Consider the following 14,376-nt stretch of genomic DNA (forward strand, 5'->3'; position numbering starts at 1 on the left):
TATAATCTTTAAAAAACAACTACGAATCGCCTTCACGAAGCTGTTCTCTGAGTGTCTAACTCTCTGACCTGCTGGCAAATTGACGATTGACGACTAGCGTAAGTTCTCTGAGCGAACGGGCTTTTACGCTTTCGACGGCCTTTGGCTGTGACTGCAGGCAGGACAGTGCAGGACCGTATTGCAAGAGGCTAAAAAGCTGCTCAGTTGGTCAGAGTCAGTAAGTTTGCATGCGTTTCTGTTTAATGCTGTGCACTAGTTAGCAGGACTTTTATTCCGTTAGTTCGGCCTCGCTTGAACGTTTTTCCTAGGCCGTGTCCGCTCCAGCCGATCTGCGAGCGCAGTGACCACCACAAGCCTCGGTTGGGTGTTTGGAAGAGAGGAGGAGAAAGGTGGCCAGTTTGCAGGCAAACCCTGTAGAACTACGTAATCCACGCGCCCCGCCGTAAGTTAGGTAGGCTGGTGACTATGTCCGCAGCGGCAACGCGCAGACGGCTTGCGCAAAGGCTTAAAGGCTGCAGGGGATAGCAGCGGCAACAACGGCCAGTGGCTGCCACTGATGCCGCCAACTTTGTAGCAGACAGAACTAGTGAAACCAGGACGCAGAGCGTCGAGTTGGTCTGCGGCTACCAACGGACTAGGTTGTGAGAGTGTGAGAAAGGGGACAATAGAGGAGGGTAGGACTATCGAACGGGGGAGGGGCTGCGTCTTGAACAAGAAGGCAGCCAGTATGTCTGGTCGTCCTACTAGGCCTAGTGGAGTAAGATGAACATAGGCTGTAATGGGGCACGTTAAGCGGGGTTCAGGGTAGCGGTTAGGGATTCGAGTGATCGACATCTCGGCCGTCTTTCGGTTGTGAGCAGAGCATTAAGAAGCAGCAGTAATGCTCATAAGATGACGATGGTATAAGTACGGAAAAAGCAACAGCGTAAGGTGTGATCGTTCTCTGTTAGCCGAAGGGGGCAGAATGACGCAAGGCTGAGTAGACGGATGAGCGGGAAAAAAGCAACAGCCGCGCCAGGGCACAGGGGCAGCAGAAAAATGACTCAGAACGGCAATAGAAGCGCAGCGGAATAATGTCTTAGACGGTAATAGCAGCGCCAGTAGCATAATTACAGCATCAACGTCGACGACGACTACGCAGCCCATTTAAAGAGACGTGCGACATGTCGTTGTACCTGCTGGGTTCTGCTTTGTCCCCTGGTAACTGTTTGCTAAGTAGCTGCTGCTCCCCTTTAAAAGGCTACCAAACGGTCGTCGCGGTGAAGACGCTACGGGAAGATAGGTGGGTCGTGACTGTGTACCAGTAGTCGCGGAAGTTACTTGGCCTACGGGAGCATCCCAACCTGCGACAATTTGATAACTGAATGTAGGCAGGTCTAGCAGCATAACCTAGTCGGGTACTGTGAGAGTCACATGCGAAACAAAAACAGTACGAGGTAAAGTAGAAGCACGCGCTAACGAACGAAACGCCATGAAAAATGGCGAGAAAAAGCACAATGCTGGTATTTTGGCAATACAGAGGAGACCGGCATAGAAGTCGGAAACAGCGGTAACGGCAATAGAAAAAGGGAGGTGGTCACCGAGAGAGGGGGGAGGGAGAGAGGGAAAACCATCAGCGAACGAAAGAAGAGAGAGTGTTACTAAAGCCGGTGTTTGCCCCCCATGTTCGTTCTGGGCTTATGTTGCAGCGGCACCCATAGTAACGGTGCAAGGCAATGGCTTGCGAATTTTTAAGTTGCACGTATTGAATTTGTCTGCCGTTTTTTGTTCCATACTCATTGCATGACAGGCTTTGCTTCTCGTTTCTCTTTACTTTTAGGTGTTAACAAACTGTAGAAATGAACTCAGTTAGTAGAAAGGAGGCCTTGTGGAAAGCAAAATCAAATAGAGGTCAATGGTAAGAGGCTTCAAGTCAGGCTGGATAATGGCCGTCAAGCGATTAGGGGGTATTATTAACTGGGTTGGCAGGTAAAGCGGAGCTGACGAATTGATGAGCCTATGTCTCTTGCAAGTCGTGGAAAAACTATTGTTTAAGGTTGAAGACGCTACCCTCACCGCGCTTGAGGATTGATAACGCTTGTTCTCTGCGGGCTGTAACTTAGACCGTTTTACAAAACTGTCGATCTATATATCTTTAACGCCTTCATATGTCTGTTAGCATATTCTATATGTCCAACTTATCAGTTCTTCCTATCCTGAACTACTATAATTGTCTTGTATCGTAATAATCACTTACTTCGATTGAACATTATTGTTACATTTTTTTTAATGACATCTTTGAATGTTTGCAGCTATTATGCATGCAATATGAATTTCAACAGACTCATTGACTAGTCGCAATGTAAATAGTCCGGGCTTACCCTTTGCTCTGCGCAGCAGCCTAATGGGAATAACCGACCGAATAGGTACACTTAGGCGCTATGATAACGTTTTAGCAGAAACGACCGATCGGCAGTGCAGAACTTGCTTCGCAGCATGTACCGATGTTAGTCGAGAACTTTATGGCTGGTCGTGTGTCAATTCACGTACTGCATCTACGCCTAATGCTTCGAGACCTAAGTTAACCAACAGCATAGCGCTGCAGAATCACACCAAGGTGCTGCAGAGGTTCATCAGGTTTCTTGGTTTCTCGTCCCATTGCCGTACTTCTTCATCCGCTTACCAGCTTCGTCGTATTCAGCGAGTTAGAATGCCATACACATTCATCTCACGGCGTTGGATCATCGGAAGCGGTAAGCATGGCAACGGTTCGAGACGGACATATTTATCTTGACTGAATAGGCTGATCAGTGTGTGGAGAAGGAACGGACAAGTGTATTCGTCGGAAAATTCCCGAGTCGATGAATTACTCTATGAAGCGATAAAATCAATGACGCGCTCGACAAACCACGGCGCTCGCCCAACACGATCCGGTTCGTTATCTAGGAACCTAATGAGGTTCCTCTCTAAATGGAATTGAACTATATGTACATTAGCTGCTGGTGCCGAATTATATGTTTCCCTAGACCGCTTTGCTTTGCCTTCTTTAACCAGCTTAAACCTAGTATAGGTTTGGATCGGCTTGCCTTACGAGTAAACCTAACTTAACTGTTTTGCTTGTTCAGACCTACCAGCCTGTCTGGCAGGCTGATAAGCTCTTGCCACTAGACGCTTCTCTGATCATTGCTTCGTCGTCTCGGCTCGACTCGGCTCTTCGGAGACGAAGGGCGTCGACGTCGACGTCGACGTTGGAACCGCTTGCAGTTGAGGCCCTCCGTAATATTCTCTTTCTCTTTCCTACCAGGAACGGAACCCTCGTTTCTTATACAGAATGACACCAAGCATCACCTTGTACCACATGGCATGCCCTCATCGTATGAAGGTTGATACCCTCTCCCGACAATTCCAACCCTCGCCTCGGCCACCCTTTCTCGCATAGGGCCTCATTTACCATCAGCAAGCTGCTCATCGTATCCACCTGTTTTGCTTATCGGACGGTTTCGGGAGCGCGCCAGAGGTAGCAACCGGGGTACGCCAGCACGAAATCCTGTGCCTGTCGCCAGACGGTCCGTCCTAGTAGTCGTTTCCTCGCCTTGCCACGTGACAGCACGTACAACTTGTGTAGTGAGAGGTTACGATAAGTGAGTGTTGGGGGCGCACAGAGTTGCCGTCCATTGCGCCAGTCGCCGGCGACAGGATTCCCGCTGGTGCTCGAAGCATTTGGCTTTGGTTTGTAGCAGGGGTAGCAGCACAAAGCAACGGCAGTAGCCATGTTGTTCTGCTAACTTGATGAGCGGTCTCTGCGCAAACGAGTGGGTCGGAACACTCCGGGGCAGTCATAGGTTGCAACAAACGAGGTGCGTTAGCCCGATCCAGCTGCATTGCTTAGCCTTGCTTCAATAACAGACTTCGCAGTGCGGGTCACGAGCAAACACCTGGCCGAGCTTTACGTAACAGAAGTAGAAATAACATACGTTGGAGCGCGGCCAGTCGCGCAGATATCATCTCGGTGCTTTTTGTTTGTTCAGCAAGATTGTGTATGTGTGTGTGCGCGGTTACGCGTATCACTGTTCGTGAAGACTAAGGGATATAACTCGTTAGATTCAGTCACAGAAATCTTCAATAACAGACAGCGCTTCGACTATAATACAACAGCTGAGATTAGCAGTACGCAGGCTTGAAGCGACGCGTGCTCACTAGCAACAATAAACACGGAGGAGAAAACGGCCGTTTAGAACAACAAACACCGACGCATCTAGGTAAGTGCATAGACGCTATCCAACATTGCTGGGCTGTGCAAGTAAGCGATTACTGAGCAAATAGCAACAGTAACAATATGCATGTGATGCATGGTCTACCGACGATCAGATCGACCCAATCACGTCTTGCATAAATTAATTTCGTGCTCTGCAGCAAATAAGCGTTCTCGAAATCGGCGTTTACTCAGTCTGCCTCACCAGCTGCATCAGGACAGCCGTCCATCTTCGCAGTTGCCCGTTTCATGAAGCTGATGCTGTAGCAGTTGTGTTGCTAAGGTAGTGTATGGGTTCACCTATCTAACGGCTCTCCCTCGGGTAGTACTGACAAAAGCAGTGCTATTTATGCTATCTTTCGATGAAAGGATTGCTAAGGAATTTGTATAGTTTAGCAGGGAGTCCTGGAACTGTGCCCTAGATATTTACTCATTGATTGAGTGGCGGATGCATGACACACCAGCGGCAAACCAAAGTAAAAAAAAACGTTTGTTTAATATCGCTTTAAAATTAGACAGATGGAAACGTTAACATTGATACTGTACACTACCAATAGCAGATGGGGTAAATGATGAATTTAGTCATTCCGGAGCGGCTAGAAATAAGTGACAAAATAGACTTCGGAACATCTGCCTCGACCTGAGCCCGGTCCTGCCAACGATCCAATGAATTTTATTATATATGAATTATATTTAGGTGCCTGCTCGTTGACGATGACTAGCAGCTACCGATACATACAACACCTTCAGTTCCGCGCCATACGGCAAATTAAACATATTCCCAGGGAACGGTTTTAAGGTCCTATTTATCCGCTTCCCTCACCCGCATCCTTTCATATGAAGTTTTTATCAGAAGCTCGAAACCGCATTTTGCAAGCAGTGGATACGTACCATACCAAAACCGACCCGCAAGTCCGCGTGTTTGTTCTCTACGTGCCAAGTTAAGTTGGCGTCCGAACTCTGTCAAAAGTTGTGCCTCGTTTTCGATAACGATATTGCCTTTTAACGCTTCTAACACTTATGCACCACAAGCATCTTTCTTTTCGCTGAAGCAGCATCTAAAGTTATAGTAGCACGACTGGCTCTCTAAAGGACGCCAGCAGCAATTCGCTTTTGTCGTCAAGAGTTTTTTTTTTCTGTCAAAGAAGAGGAAACTGAAGTGGAGAAGGAACACTGCGAACTCTGTTGCTGCACGCGGAACTTTCGTGGAATGTCTCTGACAAGCAGCGACGACGGCAACGTAGAAACTAGTTTCGCTGGCTAGTAAGCTAGCCATGTCTTCACCAGGCCGAGGCTATGAAGCGCAATAGTAGTAGTATTGTCTCATCTACCTCTTTTTCCCCCGAGCTAACAGTACGCTCTCCTGGTATCCAGCCCTTGTCAACATCCCTGCCGCCTCAAGGGTGCATAGTCTTAGGCAGCAACCAGGCAGACAAACTAACAACAAATAGTTGCGTCTAACCACGGTAAACCGCATCCCTTGTTGAGGTGCTTCGGATTGTTGTCATCTTTTTTGGTTTCGAATAACGCAAACTTCCAGACTCATGTTCCCCATTCCGATTTGAGTCAGGAATACACAATCATGGCCGGTGTGATAATGCTCGATCGGTCGGTGAGCAGAACAGGCCGTCGTTTCCTTTTTGCTTTTTACTTCTGCCATTTTCCGAAAAGCTCTCTTCTCTATGCTGCCTACTGTTCTGCGACTATCCCGCAAGGGGCGAGAGGAATGTCTGGTCACCAGCTGGTTTGCCTAGCCCAGGGCAGCTTGGTCCCGTTGCCCGCTATCCTCAACGATAGCGGGCTACAGAACGGACATTCTAGGGTCCGCAGACCGCTTGGCCAATCGGTAAAGCGACTCTGTCGTCATGTAACGGATCCTGCTGTGGATTTTTCTTTAAAAATGTAAGAACACAGATTTCTTTCCCTTGCCATATTTGCATAAATATGGACGTACATGCATACATACTGTAAATGTGCCACTGAAGGTCGAAAGAAAACAAACCTATGACGTTATTGTCCCTTGAAATCCTATATATTTGGAAACGGCCCAGTGAATAGTAGGCGAAAGTTTGTTTTAATCACACAAATCCAGGTGTACCTGCTATATATACATATATACTAGCTAGCGTGTGTTTGTAATGAGCTGTGCACGAGTATTAACTTCTCGGCAAAGCAAAACTACCCAGTATCGACCTTTCTTAATAAAGATAGATACGAAGAGCTGCTCTCAGGTAATAGTCAATAAACTATTAAGTATCAGCCGTAGATGAGCGGTTTTTCACCGATCGAATTGAAGTTTTTCAATGAAATCGTTATCGAATCTACACGTAAAAACCTGTACGATTCAGTTTGTCTAAGACATACGAGAAGCCGGATTTGAAGATCAGGATGCGCCCTCTGCCTGGGCCTCCTGCAATAGCTTCACTTTAAGCCGCTCAACTATTCAATTTCTCCTTATGTTTCGCAAAATATTCGACTCATATATTCACAGAATATTCGAAGTTATCAAACCTGTCAGAAACGGCTTTAGTCTCTCTGTTTGCTTGCTAATAAATGTTGCCGATGAAATTACTATACTACAAACAGACATCAGGTTCCGCAAAAAGCCATGGCTTACATCCGGGGCTAGAGACCAGCACAAATAACTATTATGCCTGGAAGGTCGTTTGAAGCATTCCTGGGCTAGATGTTGAGGCTATGACAAGTGCAACCGTACCTTCCCAAAAGAACCATAGAATATGTGTTAACGGAACAAACGTAATATCAAAAAAATAGCTGGCCAAGTTAACTGTAAACGCACATAAATTATATTATTGCTGCCATAGTTAAATGTCGTTTTTTCACATATAGAAGCGAATGGTTGATGTTATCTGTTGAACAAACGAGCCGATAGGCACATACTGACCTGCTCATTCTTGGCCTTAAAAGGAATATTTTTTGTTTATCGACTACATGCTGTTTTATATACGGCACGCAAAAACCATGTCCCAGAAAAGTGTTTGCTCATAAGTATGCTTAATAATTCATTTGATTGTCACTTATTTCAATTCTCAAGCACACTATACCAAAAAAACTCCAGAGCACCTTGCTGACCTTTGCACCTGTAGGTTAGCTATAAATGATGGTAATATTTCAACAATTTCGAGGACCTATATTTATCAGCAACTTCTGCGAAAGCGATGCCCTAAGTATGTCATTTGCCACGAGTTCACGACCAGCATCAATTACTAGACAAAATGATCCAGCCTCTGCGTATTGTCGAGGAGATGTATCACTATATGTGCTTGCAGCAAATTAGATGTTCGCCTGTGTGAACGCTGCCATTTCGAGTCTACCCTAAACGCAATTTCCTCATGTGTACGTATACGTCCCTTAGCATGCCTAAGAGGCACGCCGTGTCGCTTAAGGGTTGCAGCTTTTAGGAGAAAGCTAGGTTCGGCTGTCTCTTAGGTTTTTGGTCCAGCTGCTCAAGGACAGCAAAGGGTCACTTGATTAGCTAGCCGGGTCGGGCGCCGTTCAGCGGAGTAAAGGTTTTTCTTGAGGAATGGCTCCTATAGCAATCAGGAGAATGCAGGCGTGGATTGAGCTTGCACTCTGCTAAAAGGTAGGCGTCCGCACGTTAAGGCTATAAAAAACCAAAGAGGGAGAGACAGAGAGAGGAGAGAAAATGAAAGAAAGCTCTTGGAAAGTCAGAAAAAACCAAATGTACATGTATTTTGTCCGAGAAAGAGTGTACTTGAGGTTCGGGCACGTAGTCCTCGTGCAACAATGAATGAAATCGGACATCCACACAGATACTGGTTCTAAACAGTGGCTTGACTTGTAAAGAGCAATACCGCCTATTGGATCGTAATGCAGCTTCCATCTGCATTAGCTGACTCATTGATTTAATCTTGTCTGAGCCCTGTATAGATCATCCAAGTAGCTTTCGTGTACGAAAGAAATAGCAAAAAGCAATAGCGTCCAACATAACCGCAGTCTTCGGTAGTATGCCCATATTGGCACAAATGTATTATATCTGATAGTTCTGAAGTTAGAACTGATAAAAGATGGTTATAAGCGTGACCTTTATGGTATTTCAAGCAATTCTATCTGGTACGTGTTACATGAATGTGTGCTCTCTTGGCACTCAATGACTCTCTAAGCTGCGTTTCTAGTTTATGAGTGTGTGTTGTAATTAAACATTTCTTACCATTGTATGGGATTCCTGAGACGAATGAAACCGATCAGTAACAACCATATACAAACGGCCTTCCAACTGCAGCCTTTAGTAACAAATTGCGCCCATTTTATATAGGAGTTTAAAAAATCTGAAACGATGTTTTGCGTGCGTACGTTGCTTTATAAAGTATTAATACTTACTAAATTTGCAAAATGTTTTTCGCGACATTCGTAATGCGGAAAAATGGTCGTAGCTCGTGATCATTTGGGTTTCTGTGACGAGAGATGACCAGTTAGGCAATTACGCTATGCTATTCTAGTCTGCATAAGCTATAACACATCCTCAAACTTTAAGCCGTCGGGCCTATTTTCAGTTTACCGTGCAATTGTTGTCGAAACGAACACGCCTGTCATACCTACCAATCTGTTGAATACGGTACAAAACACTTTCAGTGAAGTCCGATATGATGCCTACCACGTAGTCCGCTATGCAATGCATTCATGTATGCCAAGAATATCCTAAATGTTAGCAAAGTTCTTGAGCGACAAACAGGCCGACAATAACAACAACTATTTTCTTGTTCAATGGAAGCTCACAGCGTGCCCCAAGTGCTCGCGAGTCGTTCGAGTACCTCAGCCCACTTCCTCCTCAGACATGAGTCAAGTGTGTAGAGGTTTGACTCGCACAGGAGTTAGATGCATATTGCGACTCTAGAATCTCTTGTGATATTGACTCTGAGAACATCATACGCGTACCCATGCATTGAATGGTTTGCAGGCTAAGATCGTATGTATTTTACTTTTCTTTATCAATCAGTATTCGAGCCTTGTTGCATCTAACCTCTAATGTAGCCAATCAACATGTGTCCTTTAGTTTGTATAATAAAGATAACAATAAGTAGCATTAATTAGATCCTGTTTTTGCTGCCTCCACCGCAACATAAAAAAGTCAAATGAAGAGCTGCAGAAAAAGCATCGTTCACGGTCTACAAACCTCTTACTAAACCCGATTGAAAATAAGATATTTCAAGCAATGGGAGTTCCGACAATCAAGTAAAACACTACGCCTCAGTCTTCATACGAATGGCGGCTCCTTTTTGGAGAAGGATATACAGATGGGCTACAACCGAAAATATTTAAGCACTACACACACTTGTTTTGTGTGCTTCAGCGAACGAATGAAGCACTTCTATCCCAACTAACTCGTAAAGAAAAAAAAAAACGTGCCGCCTGAATTAGCGATAACTGTACCTCGGCCACTTTGCTATCTCGTTCGTTTTCTACACAACTTTATTACCTTTATTAGAAAACTGCCAATTGCCGACTATAGTTACTGCATACGCTAAACGAGAGTTAGTATGTGTGTTATTAACTATTCAAATGACGGTAGAGCCGTAAGCCTTGTTTCGGTAGTTCAATATGTCAGCGCTCTTGTTGCTTCTGTCTCCCTCGATTTAGCGTGATAAAGTTGTCGTTTTTATACACATGTACCTCATCAGTCTAGGGAAGATTGTACGTGAGAAAAGTGCTTCCACAGATAGGGACTCTTATTTATTTTTTTTCGGTATTCTTAACAAGTTGAGCCTTATGCAAGGGTACGCTTCTTAGGGTAACGTCGGAATGAACGTAGGACCACAAATTGGTGCCCGGTTTCCCAGTTACAGATGTTTGCAAGGCTCTTTCGCTTATCATGGTTGTGTACTCATTCGATAAATGCAGTACGCTCGCAGCAGTTAAACAAGATGGGAATTCCTGTTCTACAGCCGTTATGAATGTTTATGTACATTCGTAATAAACTCTCTGTAGGCTGTAATATATGTATAGAAGAAATGCTCCTGATGATGTCTAATAAATGTATTTCAGAAAACTGAGATACAAGTAGAAGTTCATAAGACACGAAGAAAGCAAAATATCATCTAGTAGATATTTTTACTAATAGACATTCATCCTATTTGTCAGAGGGACTATCTTAGCAAACAAGCTTTTAAAAGGTTAGCTTATTGGTTTTATTAAAAATTCAACTACAAGTATGTATCGACGAACAGATATTGAAAACGTTTGCCATCAAAGCTCGCGTCGCCAATTTATTCGGTCTTCACGCTCAGATTTGTGTGCCGTATCAGCTGACTTTCTAGAGGCTTATTCGCAAAGCCACCTCGCCAAAGATCAAGTGTGGGACGTGAGTTTTGGTCTTAACTACCTCCAGTACTGTTCATCGTATGTGTCTTATGGTGCACAAATTGGCCATGCCCCACGATGCCCATGTGCCTACATACTACACCCACCATGGAAGTGTGTTTGTGATAGGAAAATGAGCGGACAGAGAAATACGTAGACAACATACAGGGTCTCTGTCTTCGTGTACTTATTACTAAAGATCAAACGTACCTACATAAGCCGGGAGTGCAATGAATATACTCCTTTATTTTAAATGTGCTTAGGGAAACGTTTTTTCCATCGTCCTCGGAGGTGTCTCTAGAAGTTAATATCGTAGATGCACAAAGTAAGCATACGCTATTAGTTGTTCACGTTAGAGCTTCTTCAGAGTGCTGCTGTTTGTGATAATGCTTGCCTTCAAAAAGATCGACCATGTTAATAGCTGGATATAGATAAATAAAAGTTGGCAAAAATAAGTATGACACTATAGCTTTCGCCGTAGACCAAAGTGAATCAGACTGAAGAATGGCAATACATTAATGCGATAGCTAAAGAAAAATAAGATTCCTTTGAGAACATCGTGCCGCTAGTGATAATACGGCCATAGCAACAAACCATGATTTTGTATAAACGATTCTGCTCTGTGACTTTTATATTTATTCGTTGCCGTCCATTAGAGATTTATCTCCTTTCGGTGCGAGGGGCAAATTAATGCATCATAACAATTTATGCACAGCTCGCCCGCAATAGTTAGTTAAATTGAGCAAGGGATGAAATTTACTAATATGGCCATAATGATATGCCTGGTATATCATATCCACGATGTTCTATAAATAACCATCGATGTTTCGAATTGCATTGTATGTCACTTTGGCCTGTTATTTCATAGGTATGTTGGACAAACCTCATACTAATCTCTCTGGTGAGAGTAAATCTTTGTCGTTGTATGGAAAAGATACACGATTTGGACTTCTTATATTTTGGATTCACACAGCACAAATGGCCTAAGGCGTTTTCGAAATTGTGAGCACGACTTCTAAACTGAGACAAATATTTTGCTTAGATAACTTAGAGTGCTCATAGGTACACATCACTAGTCTCTTATAAGCTCGCTGAGGTTCTGTTGTCTTTGTCAAAATTCGTTTCGGCTCAATCGTTTCAATCAAACGATTTCGGCCGGCAGGCAGGCAGGCAGATTTCTCGCGCCGATATGTGTGTCACTAATGAAACGGCCAGCGGTCTTTCTGAATAGCTGACTGAGACGGCAAATTACAGTCTAGCCAATGGTTTGCTGAAAGAAGCCTTGTCGTGCGCGCGCTTTACGAAATCCGAGTAGGCACTGATGTCAATGTCTAATGCTGATTTTCACTCCACTTGACACGCAATTCCCCCCCTCTCTCTCTCTCTCTCTCTCATCCTAAGCGTCTACAACAATAATTAAGGAGTCATTAAAGACCAAGCACTAGGACGCGAGCAGAACAGGGACGGCGTTATGTATAGTATGTACGTATAGTATAATTATGGCGTTTATCTGACTGCTATCCTTGCCGTTGATGAAGATGATGACGCGGGTGATAGTTCAGGTAGAATAGTAATATATGTCCCAATTCACACAAACGGAACGTACCAGCATTTCACGATTATCGACGTTATAACTGTTACCTATGTACGTGTCCGCCAAAAACTTTCACGTATAGCATGAGTTGTTACCAGGCCCCATCTGATCGAAGCAAGCGTTTTCAGCTATTGTACTCCGGCGCTGAAATGCTACTACACTATAGTACCAGGAGAGGGGGTATGAGCGTATAGTCTTCGGTAGCGATTCAGTGGCTGGATAGATTTCACCGGGCGGGGGTTAGTTAGTTTCGAAGAAGTGATAACCAAAAGGAAAACGAGCCTCGTCTAGACTCTGACACTGTGTCATGAGGACAGAGAAGAAGTACATATGTGTACGTGGTGTTAGTCGATTCCACTAAGTGAAAGCGGGAGGGCGAAATGGCTAAAGAAAAGATATTGGATAGGTAACTAGTTCAGATGGACAGGGCAACCGGCGAGCGACCCCGTCTTTTGCGTACAAATTCAGCCGAGGAAAGGTCACGGTGAAATCGTTCACAATGGGACCACCACTATTAACCGCTAAACAGTACTACCGTTAGTGACATCGTCAAAAACAGGCGGCGGCGGCGGCGGCAGCAGCAGCAGAAAGGAACACACCTTAGCTGCTGTTTCTGCCGTAACAGCTGATCTCCAAAAAACCGTCTGCGAAAAAAAGAACAGTCCTGATAAAGACTGCAACGCTGACAAAAACGGAATTAACCCTTGCCATCACCGCTGCTACCACCGCCGTCGCCGCGGCTGGGACAGTACCGTAGCGTTGCCGGTTTACGGCCCTGTGAACGCATGTGTGTGTAAGGGGTGGAGAGAACGTAGACCAGAACGGGACAAAGCATTACAGCTATATATATATATCGCCTTTTACTATTACGAGGACAGAGGTAAACCTTTGCTAAGTTGATCTCCGCACGCTATACACACTTTAGGCTATCGTTATTCATTTTGTAGATAATTGTTAATCGTGACCATCTATAGACAAACAAAAGGTAGGCGGGAGAAGGTATAGCTATAAGAATAATTGACTGCGTTACGGCTGTAACGCAAGTTGCCGTAAAATGAAAACCCTGACAATGGCAATTCATTTCTCGAGTGACAGTAAAGCTACCTAGCAGCGGGGATGGGGTATGTCTCATAATTGTAAGATGTAACAATCGTATCGAAATAAAAGGTTATCTGGGTGCCTAAGGAGCTATCACGGGACTGACCAAAGGCTAACGCAGCTAACGATGTTTCCCCTTCACGAATATTGATATTAGTTTATATATATATATAAACTACTGTGCGACGGGATGTATGTATCATACTTTTGTGTTAGTTAAGTCAAAAAAACCCATATTATCAAGTGTTGTCTAGTGTAGTTTCAAGTTAGTCAGCGTCAGCCGCTACAATAAGGCGGATGTATAATGGACTGATTTGCCTCTTTTCAACCCCTGCGTGAAATCGTAGGCGAACTTTTTCCCGTTAGAAATCTATCGACTGATCGTGGGAAAGAGCCGTATCCTTTTGCATTCCCTTAGCTATTTTGACTTCTGCAGAATGTAGTGAACCTAGATGAAAAAACTAGGTCCCGTATGACTATTAGTGCGCAAGAAAAAAAATACAGCCCAATATAAGACTAGTACGAAACCACGTCTTCTTCTAAAAATATAGTAAAAGTGATGTGGCATTATCTTTTGGTAGTACCAAATAGTTCAAAAGTCCATTTCCATATAGGTGGGTTCGAAATGCCATATTAATAATATAAATATAATAATAAAAACAAAATTAAATAAATAAAAATAATCTATTACTGGGTTGTATTAGATATGTGGGTGCTCTACAAACAGCTTTTTCCCAAGTTCCCATTGATCAAGTAAATGAAATAGGCCCCTTTTCAAACTGCTGAATATGTAGAGATAGCGCAAGCCTGATTGGTTTGTACAGAAACCGCGGTTTTATTAGCGGATCATTTTCAATTAACAAGGTGCCCGTAAGGCCTAGAAAATTTCAAATACGAGCAAAAACTCTCGGGGCTACTTCGCATTTTGCATGTTTGTATTACACAGGTGAACCTAATCTCGTAATTACCTCATATGTGTAAATAAGTTCATCGTTAGGACGATTCAACGAGGCTGAGCCCTGTTCTAAGACGTCTAGAGGACAAAAGCCCTCGTTCATTAGCTCACTTAGATATAGAAGGAAAGTAAACAAACAAAAAGGTACGATTTATGCTT

General features: G+C 44.1%; 1 protein-coding gene across 3 annotated transcripts in view; it reads left to right on the forward strand.

The window, feature by feature from the left end:
• Window positions 1-3,455: 3,455 nt before the first annotated feature.
• The window catches only part of Ktl (BTB/POZ domain-containing protein Ktl), a 103,271-nt gene continuing 92,350 nt past the window's right edge, over window positions 3,456-14,376 (forward strand). For all 3 annotated transcript variants that reach the window (XM_086969512.1, XM_022838178.2, XM_022838181.2), the window contains exon 1: window positions 3,456-4,238. The gene's annotated coding sequence lies outside the window, so the exon portion shown is untranslated. The remainder of the gene's footprint in view (window positions 4,239-14,376) is intronic.

The sequence above is a fragment of the Varroa jacobsoni genome, unplaced genomic scaffold (genome assembly GCF_002532875.2).
Source record: "Varroa jacobsoni isolate VJ856 unplaced genomic scaffold, vjacob_1.0 scaffold_750, whole genome shotgun sequence".
Lineage (NCBI taxonomy): Eukaryota > Metazoa > Arthropoda > Arachnida > Mesostigmata > Varroidae > Varroa > Varroa jacobsoni.